General features: G+C 31.6%; 1 protein-coding gene across 1 annotated transcript in view; it reads right to left on the bottom strand.

Annotated features, from left to right (window-relative positions):
• LOC128181239 (uncharacterized) overlaps window positions 1–17,272 on the bottom strand; it is a 48,834-nt gene extending 31,562 nt beyond the window's left edge. The window contains exon 1 of the mRNA XM_052849551.1: window positions 17,169–17,272. The gene's annotated coding sequence lies outside the window, so the exon portion shown is untranslated. The remainder of the gene's footprint in view (window positions 1–17,168) is intronic.
• Window positions 17,273–19,790: the final 2,518 nt, after the last annotated feature.

The following is a 19,790-nucleotide window of genomic DNA, read 5'->3' on the forward strand; positions in this document are numbered from 1 at the left end:
TGACGGGTTTTTTGCAAAAAAAGAATGGTTCCCATAACTCTTCTTACAACTTTTGGAAAGCTGCGTCATCTCTTGGGATATAATTGGGGCTGTCCTATAGATGTGCAATAAGGTTTTAAAAATTCAAATTTCATCCAGGGAGTCGAATAGTAGCAGAAAATTGACGTTTATCACTAAAAAAAAAACCATAGATCCTAGAACTCCTCTTATGATTTAATTGATAGACACATCCTATCTTGGGATATGATAGGAAGTGTTCTATAGATGTGCAGGAAGGTTTTAAAAATTTAAAATTCATCCAAGGAGTCAAAAAGTAGCAGAAAATTGACGTTTATCACTCAAAAAAACATAGATCCTAGAACTCCTTTTATGATTTAATGGATAGACACATCATATCTTGGGATATGATAGGAACTGTTCCATAGATGTGCATTACGGTTTTGAAAAATTAAATTTAACCCTGAGGCCCATTACCTACATACCTTTTTATTTTTAAGCCCTTTAAGGATCAAGAATAAATATGGTTAAGGGGTGGGGATCTCAACCGTTTTCAAGATATTCGAGCACTTCCTGTTCGAGGGGGGTCACGACCACCCCCGTGGCCCATGACCTACATACCGTTTAATGCCCCTGGACACAAGGAACAAGAATATATATGGTTTAAGGGTGGGATCTCAACTGTTTTGAAGATATTAAGGGACTTGCTGTTCGATGGGGTCAGGACTACCCACAGGGCCCATGACCTACATAACATTTGAAGCCCCTTGACATCAGAAACATGAATATATACGGTTTAGGGGTCATGATTATAACAGTTTCCGAGATATATGGTAATTTAAAATTCCTGGGGGGTGGGGATGACCCCAGGGGTCAGATCTAATAAACCCTATATATTGCCAGTACGTAACAGTCAATATGTGAATATGAAAACCCCTATATTATAATCTTTGTCCGTTTTCAAGTTACCATTTACAACAGAGTCTACGATTCTTCCTACAAGGTTCAATGTTAGACCCCACACCCTTTTGACCACCCCCACCACCACCCCCCCCCCCCCCCAGAAAAGTGGTTGTCTAACCCAAAATGAGAAAAATCAAACCAGGGTGCACAACTAGATATACAGGCCAATCATATCCTAGAGTTTTGTACAATTCTGTTCAGCCACATGCATCTCTGAGAAACAAGTTCAGAGCGGGAAAGAAGAAAAAGAAGAAGACGAAGAATAATAATACATATATTAAGAACCGTACAAAAACAATAAGTCTCCAAATTGCATTTGGGAGACTTAATAATAAAGATTTGATAGACTGAGATAGGATAATCAAACATCAATAATTTAAAGATAATTGACAATTTCTGTTTCTAAGGGGGTCAGAATGACCCCTTAGGGTCATGACTTACAAGTCATAATGATCTGATGCGCCATGACCTAAGGAGGAATAAATAATATCTTTGGATTAAGGTGGGGATCTCAATGGTTTTTATGATATTTGATAATTTCAGGAAGAGCACTTGGGATCATGACCTACATACCATCTGAAATGCCTTGAACAAAGAAGCAATAATATAATATGTACATGATATATGAATTAATTAAGAACCCAGATATAGATCAATCATCTATGTTTTGTAATACTTCCTATGTATATATACATGTATTAGTTTGTGTTTGTTCTACACTATTCATGTTCATGACTGTAGTATGGCTTAGTCTTATTTTTAATTACATTAAAAAATTGTCAAATATGTGACTTGGAACCTCCACCCCCAAACAAACTCAAATATAAACTGTCCTCCCCCTTAATTGTCGAATGATGTATTAAATTCAAAATAATAATTTGGGTGTCTTAAAACTTTTATAAACCGGTGAAAAGTGTTATTTATCTTAAAGAAATTACATTACACATTACATAATTGACAAATGATCTATTGAGATATGATCAGAGGTCATATTTCTACCTTGGGATCGATAACTAATATTCATTGACAAGTTAAAATTAATAAAAATAAATGATTCAAATATAAATGTCTATACTCTACATTCACCCCCCCCCCAATATAATCAGGTTCTAAAGATTCAGTCTTCTTAATACATTCTTACATGTGTACAGTAGGAAATTTTAAATAATTTCTTGATTGCTTTTTCTCTCCTGATGCACATTAACATTTTGAAAATTGCTTAATTCAATTTTTAAGATTTATAAACAAAATATTATATCCATGTGTTTTTGCCTATTTGGGGCAGTTGTAAATTAAGTCTCCTAAACAAAGCAGTGTCATCATTAGGCTAGGAATTACCCACATGGATCAAACACTACATATGAATAAGATAAAATACTTTATTATTTCTAGTTATAGAATGTCAGGGTGTCTCCGAGAGGACATAACCTATATACAATTTGATGTGCAATGACACAAAGAGCAGGTTTAGGGATGAGGATCTCAGAAGTTAACAAAATATACAGTGTATCATCATTTTCTATTTCATAAAGGGGGTGGGGGGGGGGGGTTAAAGACAACACCTGGGGTCGTTAATGTACTTTACACCATTTGATGCATCATAATGACATTAGAAGGTATTTTGTATTTTCCTGTTTCGTGGGGTCAGAACAGTCCCATAAGGCCATGACCTACATTGTATTTGATGCATTATAATACATTAAGAAAGAAATACTCCTTCCTTCCTATTATAACTCATAAAAAAATGATAAGTGTCTACACTTACTTACATGTAATACACAAATTTAATACGAAATTGTTTATACGGGGTCAATATGGGGTCAACTCAATTAGTGTAAGTCTGTCAAATTAAAAAAATAACTTTTGCACTGAAAATGACAGAAACTTTACAAATGCGATAGGATAGGTAACGATGATAAGCTTATTTAAATATTAAAAGAAGATGATACAGTATGCTGTCAAAGGGAGATCACATTTAGAAAGTGAAAGTAAAAAGTATGCTGGCATCTCATTATATTGTGCTACTGCTACTACATGTATTATGCTTACCAATATTGGTCAACGTCATAATGAAAATCCAATTAAAGCACAATAATGAATTCCTTTAGCTGATCTTAACTAGGCATTTTCTTCATATTGAAAACACATACATGTATGTATACACATGAAACCATCTAATCGAAGAGCTGGGTAAAACTAGTACCCGCTAATGAGACCTGCAGACTGTGTTGTGTACGTACTACGTAACTTCAGACAAAGATCAGTTATTTGTAACATGCATGCATTTTTAAGTGAGCATCTCAGAGAAAGTCATGCAAAACAGTCCACAAGCATGGTTAATGTATCGATATCAATTTTGGTGTGCAACATAGTATTAATATGCCATAAAATTTGCAACATATGTTTTTGTCATGGTTGGCATAGTTCATGAGTAAAAGGCATGTTACTAAAAATAGAACAAGGGGCCAAAAATGGGAAAAAAAATCATGAAATCTACACATATTTCAGGACCTCTTAACTAACAGTGATAATGCATGCATAAAAACTAGTTATAGGGTTAAAAGCATGTTGTCTAGCATGTCATCTGGGGAGTACATTTATATAGAACTTGGAACTTATCTGAAAGACCTATTCTTCAAAACCCCTTGCACTATTACTATATTATTAGGTAAATAACAGCTTTTATGTACATGTGGTGCAGGACACCTGCATATTGTGATGTATACTTCCTATTGAGATAAACAATAAAGTATAAATATGAATTAAATATTTACCCCCAAAATAATGTTACCTAACATTGAAACGCAATGGGTTATAGGGTTTACATGTCTGTAAGAGCATTGGAGTCCAAGGTGTATTTTTGGTAATTTTACTATTGTATAAATGAATTTTCATGAAGGGGGGGGGGGTGTCAGGACCTCTTACTCCCACCCCTTCTCAAAATCTGTGCACAAGATGATGTACATGTAGGCACACAGAAGCAAATCTAAAACCGGCAACCGCCACGGGGAGGGGGCATAATTTAATTTTTAATTTTGTTTGTAATAATTATATAGACCATCATACTTTCTATGACATGAAATGTTAAGATTATTGATTAACTGAAATTCACTGCAAACAGTTCAACCCCAACCTGCACATAAATTTCTGCTCATGTGTATTATCGTATGGGAAGGGATCTCATCCTTCAGATATGAAAATTATGATTTTTTATAATTTTTTTTGTATTACCGGAGCTTGCATGTGGCCTTCATTTTTAATCAAACTGGTAAAAAACAGTGTTATTTAGGGGAAAACACTTGGTGCGGGTATTACTGTCTAATGACAGCATCTAGTTTATTCCTGCCTATTTTTTATTTCTTATAAACAATAATACAACAATATCACTTACAAAATTGTTTAAATTTTCAAGACCAATTTTTAAAAAAATAAATATAAAAATTAATTTTATCTTGTTTATAAAATCGTAAAAGTTAACTTTCTATGTGGGTTTTTTTTTTGGTTGTATCATAGAACATAGTTTGCTTGAGAATATCCTGTGTTTATTTTATGATTTCTGGCTAACACACAATAAAAAAAATTAAACTAGAAGGCCCAAAATCAATCCCAGGAAGCGTATCTAAACATTTCATCATTGATCTCGTATAATGTCAACAAAATAAAGACAATGTAAGTAGTTTTAGAAATCTATAGTCTGGAGCTCATTTTCGTCAGATTTTCTTTTAATTATAAATTTTATTTTTTTGTAATATTTAACAAAAATTGAGTATAATTTAGAAAAGTGATCGTTGAAATTAAAAAAAAAAAACTTTGACGATCAAATAATTTATTGAAATCTATATAAAGTCAAGCTATATTTCTTTCTCCAAATGTTTTATTATTTGTAATAATTCAAAAAAAGGAGAAAGTTTTGACAAGGTTGATAATTATAACCAATTTTGACCACCAAATCTTCTTTATTAATAAGTTCTGTACATAATTAATAATTGGCAATGCATTTATTTCGTTCAAATATTGAAATTATTTCCAAACTTTATTTAAAAAAAAACGAGTCCTTATATTTCCAGCGACGGTTGAAATGTATTGTAAAGAGAGTAAAAAAAAAGTAAGTATGGCTTGCTTATTTTTTATTAAGTGTCGTGGTAAAACCATGTTCATTGCCAGCATCTTTTATCATTGGGAATGCCACGGCATACTTCACCCTTTTTAGAATTTCAATATAACTGCAGTTGGCATGCCTCGCTACCCTCCTAATGTGGACGTTAAAAATCAGTATGCTGGTGATTACTGTTTTTAATGTGGAACATGTATTTAAATTTACGAATAAGATATTACTATTACATATATAATGTTAAATAAAGTTATTTTTCATGTTAACCTCTCAACATGAAGTGTAAATTTGGTACCAACAACTCATAAAGGATTAGAATTAGGATTGAATAAAAATATGGCTTTATATGTTGAAATAAAGTTACGTAGAAATAAAGTTTACTTTATGCTATCAAAAAGATAAGGCAGACTTTGTGATGATATATTTGTAAAGATATATATTCATCTACTACAAAAGCACAATTGATTATTAAGCAACATTGATTATTATTTTCACTGTTTACTTCCTTGTACAGAACCAGAGCATTTGTGTTCAGACTTTTGAATAAAATATTGCTACTATTGAAACAGCAAGCAGTATATTGGTTGGAGGCAGAATTTACACAAAAAAAGAAAGATGTAGTATTTCCTTTCCAAAATGAAGACAATAAAATTTACAGGAAACCAGTCGCTAGGAAATTTGTAAAGGTATTGTAAAGAGTCCGTTTAATATTGGTATCAAATTGTCAGTCTCTGTGAATAACACATTATCCCAACCTGCGGTGCATTATTAGTAGATTACATCATTTGCATCTTTATGAGATATGTATTCATCTACTACGACAGCACAATTTAAAAAAAAACCTTGATTATTTTCACTGTTAACTTCCTTATACAGAGCTAGAGAATTTGTTTTTAGACTTTTGTACAAAATATTGTTACTATTGAAACTGCAAGCAGTGTATTGGTATGAGGGAGATTAACACAAAAAAGAAAGATGTAGCGTTTCTTTTCCTAATTGAAGACTATAAAATTTACAGGAAAACAGTTGCTAGGAAATTTATAACGGTATTGTAAAGAGTCCGTCTAATATTGGTGTCAAACTGTCAGTCTCTGTGAATAAAACAGTATCCCAACCTGCGGTGCATTATCTGTAGATAACATTATTTGCATCTTTATGAAGTGTAACATTACAAATACATGTACACTGCTTGTTGTTTCAATAGTATACTGTAGATAAGCATGTCCAAGTAGTACCAGAAATCCAAGGTAGTAGTACAAAACGTTTTCATAACATTTATATGACATCATTCTGGTTGTAAAGTTGATTTCCAAAAACGTTTCATAAAGAAACATTTTTAGGCAGTTTTAAAAACATTTTATTTTTGTTATAAGGATGTTATAAACACATTATCAATAATGATTACGGTGTACTATTCCAAAGTGAGAAAAAGTTTGTTTCTTCGTGTTTATATTAGCCGAAGAAACAACTTTCATAGAGTATCAAGCATTGGTATTTGAACACCCCCCCCCCCCCCAGTTATATATGTGTTTACAATTGTTGATCGAACTTGCTAAAAGCATCCAAGGGGAAACAAATTTAATAATTCAATTTCACTGACCATTTTTTTCAGGGCTGCGAAAATAAATGAACCTCATCTGTTACGACTATAGTAATCGGGACGTCTGAACACTTTTCAGACAATTGTGAAACTGTGATCATTGGGATGCTGTGAACTCTCGACAATGTGGATTTTTATTGATCATTTTGTGAAGTATATGTCTGTGATAATACAGTTGAAAATTTTTAAAGCAATATGAGGCAAAAATTAAGAATATCTGTTTCCCCTAACGCGTCCTACTCAATGAATTCCCGCCGACTTACTTGGGTTTTTTTTTACCACATTGAATGGATTTAAAACATGGTAGGTTATGTTGCATCAAATAATGACAATCTCCCTGATTTCTTTAATTTCTCCCTACTTTTCTGTGTTAAGGAGAAATAAGATTGTAACCTGTTATATAAAAAAGACTCCGACTTTATGGTGTGACAAATTTAAACAGTTCTCTTAAATCTGAAAAATTTCAAATAGACCAAAACAAAAGAGTTCGTTTTGGCAATGACTATAATTAAAGTGAAATTAGATAAATTTACAAAAGTATTTATTAGGTTTATTATCTAAATATTATTTTTCTTCGCTGGCATTATGTTTCAAATATGGGATAATATTTCTTTGTAAAGACACCGATTACCTTGTCAAAGAACGACATTCTCTGCAAGTGTAGTGATTTTGTGTAAACTTGATACAGTATATGATTGTAGAATCATTAAATAAGACTTTACAAACATTAACATTTATTACATGTCTTTAAGTTTGTCAAATATCATTGCTTAAATATACTTTTAGACATTTTATAAACTAAATTTTGAAAAATTAATCGATACTTTGAATTATGTACATTATCAATAAAATGTGATTTAAAGACATGTACTGGTTTAATGTTAATAAATCTATCAATGCTCATCTTGTCATTGAATCAAACTTGTTTATTTAAGATAAACAATATCAAATTGAAAATTCGACATTAAATTTGTTATACATTCCATTAGTACAGGTATATGCATTTGTTTTACAACTGGTCATATTTTTTTTAGTTTTGTTATTAATATAATGTATTTTCAATTATGCCTTGGCAGAAAAAAATTGTTTACCTACCTTTCTACCCAACTTCAAAATTTAGGGTAGGGTTAGGGGAAACAAAGATATTTTTAATGATGGCCTGAGCTGTATTTTTTAAAATTTTATTTTGCTGCAAATCTGCTTGTATGATAAGTCTGCCTGTAACTTAAGCTTTTATGATAGATAAAATTTGTAAAAATCATTAATTTTTGTCAGGAGAAAGATTTCACTTATAAGGAATATATAGCAGATCAATTTTAGTACAGTACGACAATATTTCAATTTTGATACAATTAAGACTTCTTAATGGCTTTTCCCACAAAAACAGAGCTAACAGAAGAAATTTTAAAACCATGACATTTTTTGCCATTTTAGTAGAAAATAACATATTCTTTTTTTAAAATTTCAGCTTGAAAATTGCAGCTCATATTGCTTTAAATGATGCTGTTTGGTTGTATTTAAAAATGTTTAAGACTCATGTCTTTAACATTTAAAACTATTGTATTAAAAACTTGAGGAGTCAAAAAGTAGCAGAAAATTGACGTTTATCACTCAAAAAAACATAGATCTTAGAACTCCTTTTATGATTTAATGGATAGACACATCATATCTTGGGATATGATAGGAACTGTTCCATAGATGTGCATTACGGTTTTGAAAAATTAAATTTAACCCTGAGGCCCATTACCTACATACCTTTATATTTTTAAGCCCTTTAAGGATCAAGAATAAATATGGTTAAGGGGTGGGGATCTCAACCGTTTTCGAGATATTCGAGCACTTCCTGTTCGAGGGGGGTCACGACCACCCCAGGGGCCCATGACCTACATACCGTTTGATGCCCCTGGACACAAGGAACAAGAATATATATGGTTTAAGGGTGGGATCTCAACTGTTTTGAAGATATTAAGGGACTTGCTGTTCGATGGGGTCAGGACTACCCACAGGGCCCATGACCTACATAACATTTGAAGCCCCTTGACATCAGAAACATGAATATATACGGTTTAGGGGTCATGATTATAACAGTTTCTGAGATATATGGTAATTTAAAATTCCTGTGGGGTGGGGATGACCCCAGGGGTCAGATCTAATAAACCCTATATATTGCCAGTATGTAACAGTCAATATGTGAATATGAAAACCCCTTTATTATAATCTTTGTCCGTTTTCAAGTTACCATTTACAACAGAGTCTACGATTCTTCCTACAAGGTTCAATGTTAGACCCCACACCCTTTTGACCACCCCCACCACCCCCCCCCCCCAGAAAAGTGGTTGTCTAACCCAAAATGAGAAAAATCAAACCAGGGTGCACAACTAGATATACAGGCCAATCATATCCTAGAGTTTTGTACAATTCTGTTCAGCCACATGCATCTCTGAGAAACAAGTTCAGAGCGGGAAAGAAGAAAAAGAAGAAGACGAAGAATAATGATACATATATTAAGAACCGTACAAAAACAATAAGTCTCCAAATTGCATTTGGGAGACTTAATAATAATGATTTGATAGACTGAGATAGGATAATCAAACATCAATAATTTAAAGATAATTGACAATTTCTGTTTCTAAGGGGGTCAGGATGACCCCTTAGGGTCATGACTTACAAGTCATAATGATCTGATGCGCCATGACCTAAGGAGGAATAAATAATATCATTGGATTAAGGTGGGGATCTCAATGGTTTTTATGATATTTGATAATTTCAGGAAGAGCACTTGGGATCATGACCTACATACCATCTGAAATGCCTTGAACAAAGAAGCAATAATATAATATGTACATGATATATGAATTAATTAAGAACCCAGATATAGATCAATCATCTATGTTTTGTAATACTTCCTATGTATATATACATGTATTAGTTTGTGTTTGTTCTACACTATTCATGTTCATGACTGTAGTATGGCTTAGTCTTATTTTAAATTACATTAAAAAATTGTCAAATATGTGACTTGGAACCTCCACCCCCAAACAAACTCAAATATAAACTGTCCTCCCCCTTAATTGTCGAATGATCTATTAAATTCAAAATAATAATTTGGGTGTCTTAAAACTTTTATAAACCGGTAAAAAGTGTTATTTATCTTAACGAAATTACATTACACATTACACAATTGACAAATGATCTATTGAGATATGATCAGAGGTCATATTTCTACCTTGGGATCGATAACTAATATTCATTGACAAGTTAAAATTAATAAAAATAAATGATTCAAATATAAATGTCTATACTCTACATTCACCCCCCCCCCCCAATATAACCAGGTTCTAAAGATTCAGTCTTCGTAATACATTCTTACATGTGTACAGTAGCAAATTTTAAATAATTTCTTGATTGCTTTTTCTCTCCTGATGCACATTAACATTTTGAAAATTGCTTAATTCAATTTTTAAGATTTATAAACAAAATGTTATATCCATGTGTTTTTGCCTATTTGGGGCAGTTGTAAATTAAGTCTCCTAAACAAAGCAGTGTCATCATTAGGCTAGGAATTACCCACATGGATCAAACACTACATATGAATAAGAGAAAATACTTTATTATTTCTAGTTATAGAATGTCAGGGTGTCTCCGAGGGGACATAACCTATATACAATTTGATGTGCAATGACACAAAGAGCAGGTTTAGGGATGAGGATCTCAGAAGTTAACAAAATATACAGTGTATCATCATTTTCTATTTCATAAAGGGGGGTGGGGGAGGGGGTTAAAGACAACACCTGGGGGTCATTAATGTACTTTACACCATTTGATGCATCATAATGACATTAGAAGGTATTTTGTATTTTCCTGTTTCGTGGGGTCAGAACAGTCCCATAAGGCCATGGCCTACATTGTATTTGATGCATTATAATACTTTAAGAAAGAAATACTCCTTCCTTCCTATTATAACTCATAAAAAAATGATAAGTGTCTACACTTACTTACATGTAATACACAAATTTAGTACGAAATTGTTTATACGGGGTCAATATGGGGTCAACTCAATTAGTGTAAGTCTGTCAAATTAAAAAATTAACTTTTGCACTGAAAATGACAGAAACTTTACAAATGCGATAGGATAGGTAACGATGATAAGCTTATTTAAATATTAAAAGAAGATGATACAGTATGCTGTCAAAGGGAGATCACATTTAGAAAATTAAAGTAAAAAGTATCCTGGCATCTCATTATATTGTGCTACTGCTACTACATGTATTATGCTTACCAATATTGGTCAACGTCATAATGATTATCCAATTAAAGCACAATAATGAATTCCTTTAGCTGATCTTAACTAGGCATTTTCTTCATATGGAAAACACATACATGTATGTATACACATGAAACCATCTAATCGAAGAGCTGGGTAAAACTAGTACCCGCTAATGAGACCTGCAGACTGTGTTGTGTACGTACTACGTAACTTCAGACAAAGATCAGTTATTTGTAACATGCATGCATTTTTAAGTGAGCATCTCAGAGAAAGTCATGCAAAACAGTCCACAAGCATGGTTGATGTATCGATATCAATTTTGGTGTGCAACATAGTATTAATATGCCATAAAATTTGCAACATATGTTTTTGTCATGGTTGGCATAGTTCATGAGTAAAAGGCATGTTACTAAAAATAGAACAAGGGGCCAAAAATGGGGGAAAAAATCATGAAATATACACATATTTCAGGACCTCTTAAAAAACAGTGATAATACATGCATAAAAACTAGTTATAGGGTTAAAAGCATGTTGTCTAGCATGTCATCTGGGGAGGTACATTTATATAGAACTTGGAACTTATCTGAAAGACCTATTCTTCAAAACCCCTTGCACTATTACTATAGTATTAGGTAAATAACAGCTTTAATGTACATGTGGTGCAGGACACCTGCATATTGTGATGTATACTTCCTATTGAGATAAACAATAAAGTATAAATATGAATTAAATATTTACCCCCAAAATAATGTTACCTAACATTGAAACGCAATGGGTTATAGGGTTTACATGTCTGTAAGAGCATTGGAGTCCAAGGTGTATTTTTGGTAATTTTACTATTGATATAAATGAATTTTCATGTGGGGGGGGGGAGGGTCTGGACCTCTTACTCCCACCCCTTCTCAAAATCTGTGCACAAGATGATGTACATGTAGGCACACAGAAGCAAATCTAAAACCGGCAACCGCCACGGGGAGGGGGCATAATTTAATTTTTAATTTTGTTTGTAATAATTATATAGACCATCATACTTTCTATGACATGAAATGTTAAGATTATTGATTAACTGAAATTCACTGCAAACAGTTCAACCCCAACCTGCACATAAATTTCTGCTCATGTGTATTATCGTATGGGAAGGGATCTCATCCTTCAGATATGAAAATTATGATTTTTTATAAATTTTTTTGTATTACCGGAGCTTGCATGTGGCCTTCATTTTTAATCAAACTGGTAAAAAACAGTGTTATTTAGGGGAAAACACTTGGTGCGGGTATTACTGTCTAATGACAGCATCTAGTTTATTCCTGCCTATTTTTTATTTCTAATAATACAACATTTATTAAAAAAACGAGTCTTTATATTTCCAGCGACGGTTGAAATGTATTGTAAAGAGAGTAAAAAAAAATAAGTATGGCTTGCTTATTTTTTATTAAGTGTCGTGGTAAAACCATGTTCATTGCCAGCATCTTTTATCATTGGGAATGCCACGGCATACTTCACCCTTTTTAGAATTTCAATATAACTGCAGTTGGCATGCCTCGCTACCCTCCTAATGTGGACGTTAAAAATCAGTATGCTGGTGATTACTGTTTTTAATGTGGAACATGTATTTAAATTTATAAATAAGATATTACTATTACATATATAATGTTAAATAAAGTTATTTTTCATGTTTACCTCTCAACATGAAGTGTAAATTTGGTACCAACAACTCATAAAGGATTAGAATTAGGATTGAATAAAAATATGGCTTTATATGTTGAAATAAAGTTACGTAGATATAAAGTTTACGTTATGCTATCAAAAAGATAAGGCAGACTTTGTGATGATATATTTGTAAAGATATATATTCATCTACTACAAAAGCACAATTGATTATTAAGCAACATTGATTATTATTTTCACTGTTTACTTCCTTGTACAGAACCAGAGCATTTGTGTTCAGACTTTTGAATAAAATATTGCTACTATTGAAACAGCAAGCAGTATATTGGTTGGAGGCAGAATTTACACAAAAAAAGAAAGATGTAGTATTTCCTTTCCAAAATGAAGACAATAAAATTTACAGGGAAACAGTCGCTAGGAAATTTGTAAAGGTATTGTAAAGAGTCCGTTTAATATTGGTGTCAAATTGTCAGTCTCTGTGAATAAAACATTATCCCAACCTGCGGTGCATTATCAGTAGATTGCATCATTTGCATCTTTATGAGATATATATTCATCTACTACGACAGCACAATTAAAAAAAAAATTGATTATTTTTCACTGTTAACTTCCTTATACAGAGCTAGAGAATTTGTTTTTAGACTTTTGAATAAAATATTGTTACTATTGAAACCGCAAGCAGTGTATAGGTTGGAGGGAGATTTACACAAAAAAATAAAGATGTAGTGTTTCCTTTCCTAATTGAAGACAAAATTTTTTACAGGAAAACAGTCGCTATGAAATTTATAAAGGTATTGTAAAGAGTCCGTCTAATATTGGTGTCAAATTGTCAGTCTCTGTGAATGAAACATTATCCCAACCAGCCGTGCATTATCTGTAGATTACATCATTTGCATCTTTATGAAGTGTAACATTACAAATACATGTACACTGCTTGCTGTTTCAATAGTATACTGTAGATAAGCATGTCCAAGTAGTACCAGAGATCCAAGGTAGCACAAAACGTTTTCATAATATTTTTATGACATCATTCTGGTTGTAAAGTTGATTTCCAAAAACGTTTCATAGGCAGTTTTAAAAACATTTTTTTTTTGTGATAAGGATGTTATAAAAACATTATCAATAATGATTACGGTGTACCATTCCAAAGTGAGAAAATTGTAGTTTATTCGTGTTGATATTAGCCAAAGATACAACTTTCATAGAGTATCAAGCATCGGTATTTGAACCCCCCCTCCCCCAGTAATATATGTGTTTACAATTGTTGATCGAACCTGCTAAAAGCATCCAAGGGGAAACAAATTTTATGATTCAATTTCACTGACCATTTTTTATCAAAAATAAATGAACCTCATCTGTTACGACTATAGTAATCGGGACGTGTAAACACTTTTCAGACAATTGTGAAACTGTGACCGTTGGGATGCTGTGAACTCTCAACAATGTGGATTTTTATTGATTATTTTGTGAAGTATATGTCTGTGATAATACAGTTTGAAAATTTTAAAGGAACACAAGCCAAAATTAAGAATATCTGTTTCCCCTAACGCGTACGACTCAATGAAATCCCGCCGACTGAATTGGGTTTTTTTTTACCACATTGAATGTATTAATAAAAAAAAGATTCCTGTAGGTTATGCTGTATCAAATAATGACAATCTCCCTGATTTCTTCAAATTCTCCCTACTTTTCTGTGTTAAGGAGAAATAAGATTGTTACCTGTTATATGAAAGACTCCGACTTTATGTTGTGACAAATTTAAACAGTTCTCTTAAATCTGAAAAATTTCAAATAGTCCGAAACAAAAGAGTTCTTTTGGTGATGACTATAATTAAAGTGAAATAAGGTAAATTTTCAAAAATATTTATTAGGTTTATTATCTAAATATTATTTTTCTTCGCTGGCATTATGTTTCAAATTTGGGATAATATTTCTTTGTAAAGACAATTATTCCCTTGTCATAGAACGATATTCTCTGCAAGTGTAGTGATTTTGTGTAAACTTGATATATGATTGTAGAATCATTAAATATGACTTTACAAACATTAACATTTAAAACATTTCTTTAAGTTTGTCAAATATTATTCCTTAAATATATTTTTAGACATTTTATAAACTAAATTTTGAAAAATTAATCGATACTTTGAATCATGTACATTATCAATAAAACGATATTTAAATACATGTACTGGTTAAATGTTAATGAATCTATCAATGCTCATCTAGTCATTGAATCAAACTTGTTTATTTAAGATAAACAATATCAAATTGAAAATTCGATATTAAATTTGTTATACATTCCATTATTACAAGTATATGCATTTGTTTTACAACTGGTCATATTTATTTAAGTTTTGTAATTAATATAATGTAATGTAAGTCTGCCTGTAACTTAAGCTTTTATGATAGATAAGATTTGTAAAAATCATTAATTTTTGTCAAGAGAAAGATTTCATTTATAAGGAATATATATATAGCCGATCAATTTTAGTACAGTTCGACAATAATTCAATTTTGAAACAATTAAGACTTCTTAATGGTTTTTCACAAAAACAGAGCTAACAGAAATTTTAAAACCATGATATTTTTTGCCATTTTAGTAGAAAATAACATTTTCTTTTTTAAAATTTTCAGCTTGAAAATTGCAGCTCATATTGCTTTAAATGATGTTGTTTTGTTGGATATAAAAATGTTTAAGACTCATGTCTTTACAATTAAAACTATTGTATTAAAAACTTGAGGATATAAAAGTAGAAAGAAAGTTTTATAAGGATTTGAAAATGATTCTAAAACATTCACTAAATGATAACAAACAATGTTTAGAAAACATTTTCTTCAAAACGTTCTATATACATTTCTTTGAAATGTTTTTAGAAAATGTGAAATATAATGAACCAAAAGCCACACAGATTTAAAACGAAATGCTTTGGTAACATTTTTACAACGTTTTAGAAACGTTGTGAAAATGTTGTGCTAACTGGGATTCCATAGAATTTTAATCCGAGAATAATATACGTATTGTTTATGATATAATTTGTTAACTACTAAGTTTAGAAAATAATGCACATTATTTTTCTTCTCTACACTTGCAGATTTTTTCCTTTAAAGACACACGAGACTTTTCTCAATTTTATATCATTTTCCTTGATATATTATTCCTTATTAATTAACATTTAAACCTTGAGCTAGAATATTTAGAATATTCCTTAAAATACCATGCATAATGCATTTGAATGCTTATAAATAAAGTCATAGTATGTATGACTTATCTAAACGAAAAATGTATCATATAACATGAACATATAAATATCAAATTACTTAGTGGAAATCTTCACAATCTGGAGGTAGGAAAAAATAGAAAAAATGGAAGATAGGTCGCATCAGACCTTAAATAACACTGTTAAAGCAATGCTGCTATTTCTTTATGATATAAGACTAGGTCATGTATAATCTGGGTCACTACCTTCTTCCTGTACTTAAACTGACCGACTTGCGTTCAAACACACCTAATATCGTAATAAAAACACATAAAAACGGGCATAAAGAAGAAATTTATCTATATTTTGGACTACGAAATTTTATTCATTCATTTCTTACAATAAAAACATAATGATCAATTGCGAGGATAAATGAATATCATAGGATTCGTGTAAGATTATGTTTATGGGTTTACATCGTAACAATGCATCAAAAATTTAAATTTGCAATTTGTGAAAATAAGTAAAACTCATTTATAGTTAATTTCTGATCTTTTTAACAATAGTTTAGATTTAACATGATAGCCTTTCAAGCTAATAGATATTACAAGAAACACCAACCATCCATGTTTGGTGAAGTTGATGTAAACATGAATAAAAAGAAATAATTTAAATATTGGAAACTGTCATTTATAATATAATAGTGAAGCTCTGTAAGACATTTGAAAGAAAAACGATCCCCTTAAATTTAAGGGGTCATTTTTCAACCGGGTCATTTTTCTTCACGTAGAACTTGCTAATTTTGATTATAATGATCCCTTTTATTAAGACAGAATGGTCAATGTTCTTTGTCTGTGGTCATTATTCTACAAGGGTCATTATTCTTCTTTACACGAGCTAATTCTGCTTGTGCAAAGGTGGCTTATTGCATCCTAATTAGGTGCATTTCCGAAAATTTCAAATATTTCAATAACCATTGCTTGAAAAGTATACAAAAATATTTTCTTTTGGCATATGTATGATTTCCCCCCAAAATTAAAACACTTACTATAGGAATTTTAATTCTGATAGGTTTGGGAAAAAACTCCCTTTAAGGTATCTTAAATTCCTGTTAAAAAATCAACCGTATGAAAAATATCTATCTGTCAAATTCCAAGCGGACATCTCTATCCAGTAGGAAATAATCTTATGATATATTGAAAAGTTATTAATGATGTATCCTTTATATATATATATATATATATATATATATATATATATATATATATATATATATATATATATATATATATATATATATATATATATATATATATATATATATATATATAAACTAGGTATAAAACAACAGTAAAATAAACTTACCGTCTTTCCTGGGAATTTCTTGAAAAAACTTTTTTCGAATTAAATGATATTGTCTAGATTTTTAAAAAAAATTTTTTTCGTTCACGTAGAGGTTGGCTGTTCTTGGTGATATGGTGTTGAATTCTATCTCTGCAGGTAATATACAGTCGCCCGCCATAGGACGACCGATAATCAATAAACATGATTAATATTTGACTGTATAATGATTTAGGTTATTTGAATGACGTATCATACAATAAGATACCAATGAAAACCTCAAATTTAAATGTATTAATGAAAAAATGACAATGCCAAAACCGTTAACCATCTCAAAAGTCCATAAAACGAAATACAAATTCAAAAAAGAGGAACACGGACCTCCAAATAATTAGAGGTAGGATCAGGTGCCTAGGAGGAGTGAGCATCCTCTGCTGACCGGTCACACCCACCGTGTGCTCTTTGTCGTAATCATGGAAAAAACCGGAAAGCCCGTAGACAAATAGGTGATTAATTATGGTCTAACAATTAGTATGATAAACGTCAGTCAGCACGTGACACAGTGGAAGACTGTATTTGCTGACAAGGTCGTTGTATCGACCATAGAACTCACGGAAAGATGACTTCAAACAAGACTGTTGATAGTCCTGTTTTATCAACTTGTTTGTCAGTAGCTTGCCTCGCCTTAGAAACTGTTCATACCAAGAGCATGCTCTTGCGTATCGAAATAAATTAGAGACAAAAAAAAAAACCACATGCAGGTGATGAAGCTATTTCGCTACATAATTGAAGTCATCGCGTTAAAGTTCTGTTGTTAAGTTACCATCAATGTCTTATTTCCAATAAAATATCCAAATATGAAACAGATGACGCATAATCTGTTGTATCTTTTATTTCAAGTTCACTGGGATATAACGAATCGACGTAAGTATGGAAATAACAATTGTTAATTGATAATGCGTCGTCGATATACCTGAATGTTGAGTTGAAGGCCACAGTGATTGATTTATTTTTTTCACGTACAAGTTTTTGGATGAATTCTGCTTCGTGAGAATACAAAAATGGGTCTGCTAACAATGGGGCACAATTGGTACCCATGGGAATTCCAACAGATTGTTGGAAGACTTGATTTCCAAAAACAACATAGATGTTGTTTATCAGAAACTCATTTATCTTTTTAATGTCAATTTCAGAGTACTTGTGTGTGCCATCAGAATGGTTTTTAACAAAATCATTTTTAGACGGGGTCACGTGACCCTGTCTATTGGTTTCCTGTCAGCCGAAGTCTCAAACCGGAAGGCACGCGTAGAACACATGAATTGAGTCTACGTGTAAGAAAATAGTGCAGAAAGTTTTCATGCATTTCAGTAAATATGCATTATAAAGACATGCATTAAATCTTTTTAAGTCCTCTGTTTATGAACAAAATTCTATTTAGAAAATAAACAAATAGTATTATTGATCAAAATATTCTTGCTCGGGTTCAAATGTTGAATGAGTTACGTAACTGAATGCACGGTTCCGTTGACGATTCAGTTGGTGTACGAGCTCATTAATCAGTAGAAGAGGTTGATGTTGGAATCGAAATTAAAGTTCCCAAACGCAATGTGCCATTTTTGAACAGTTGTGAATTTTATTTTGACAATCTTTCACCTTAATACTACCAAACTTCATGCGCAAGCCGAAGTTAAAATCGGGACAGGTTATACACAGATGTTTTACAAATTAAATAGGTGTCTCATTGGCTTCCAGTCTACTTGCGGTATGACTGCTGTTCGTTTCGAAAGGAATTTTGTACAAAGAAAATAAATAAAAACAAGTCTGAATTTGCCTTCTCGTTCGTTGGCTCTTTAGTTGATTAAACTGAATTTAAATTTTAAACAATGCACTGTTAGCAAAATCTGTAATAGATTATACATTTTGGAAGACTTATACATCATATAATATATACAATCTTATCGATTGAAGAACCAAGTTAAATGTTCATGTTCATGTTTTCCGGCTTAGTTGGAATCAGGTTTGGGGTGAATTACGTTGTAAAATAATGCATTACATTACCATTACTTTATGAATTAGGGCATTAAATTACCATTACCATTACTTAATTTTCTTGAAGTAATGCATTACATTACCATTACATGAGTAAAGTAATGCATTACCATTACTTTGTGAAAAATCAATAAGTTTTAAAAAAGTAATTTAAAAACTAAATAAAGAGTTTTTGTAAATATTTCATAAAAAAAACATGCTTAAAATATTTACAGGTTCATGTTCATGTTCACTATCAGGTTCAAATTTAATGACTTATACAAGATTGCTGTTGCACTTGTAGTTCTCAAAGTAAGGTTGGTCCCGTAACATTTACACGCTAATGGCGGAGTTCACAATCTCTGTTATTTATGTCTCTGATTTTTGGAATATGATTTTTAATGAAAGGTACGGTCGTATCGTAATTCGTGTAGGCGATGCACGAGTTTACACAAAAAAGTAGTAAGTGGCGAACGGATTTATTTTAACCTATTAATTTTGCATGAATCGCAAGCAAAGAAAATTGTGTCAGATAAGTCGGTCTTAAAAATCAAAATGGCGACCGTGACAAATCTTTTTATTGTCAAAGTTCTTGAAATCTTATTGTAAAAAAATATT

Source organism: Crassostrea angulata, chromosome 4, assembly GCF_025612915.1.
Source record: "Crassostrea angulata isolate pt1a10 chromosome 4, ASM2561291v2, whole genome shotgun sequence".
In the NCBI taxonomy this organism is placed as follows: domain Eukaryota; kingdom Metazoa; phylum Mollusca; class Bivalvia; order Ostreida; family Ostreidae; genus Magallana; species Magallana angulata.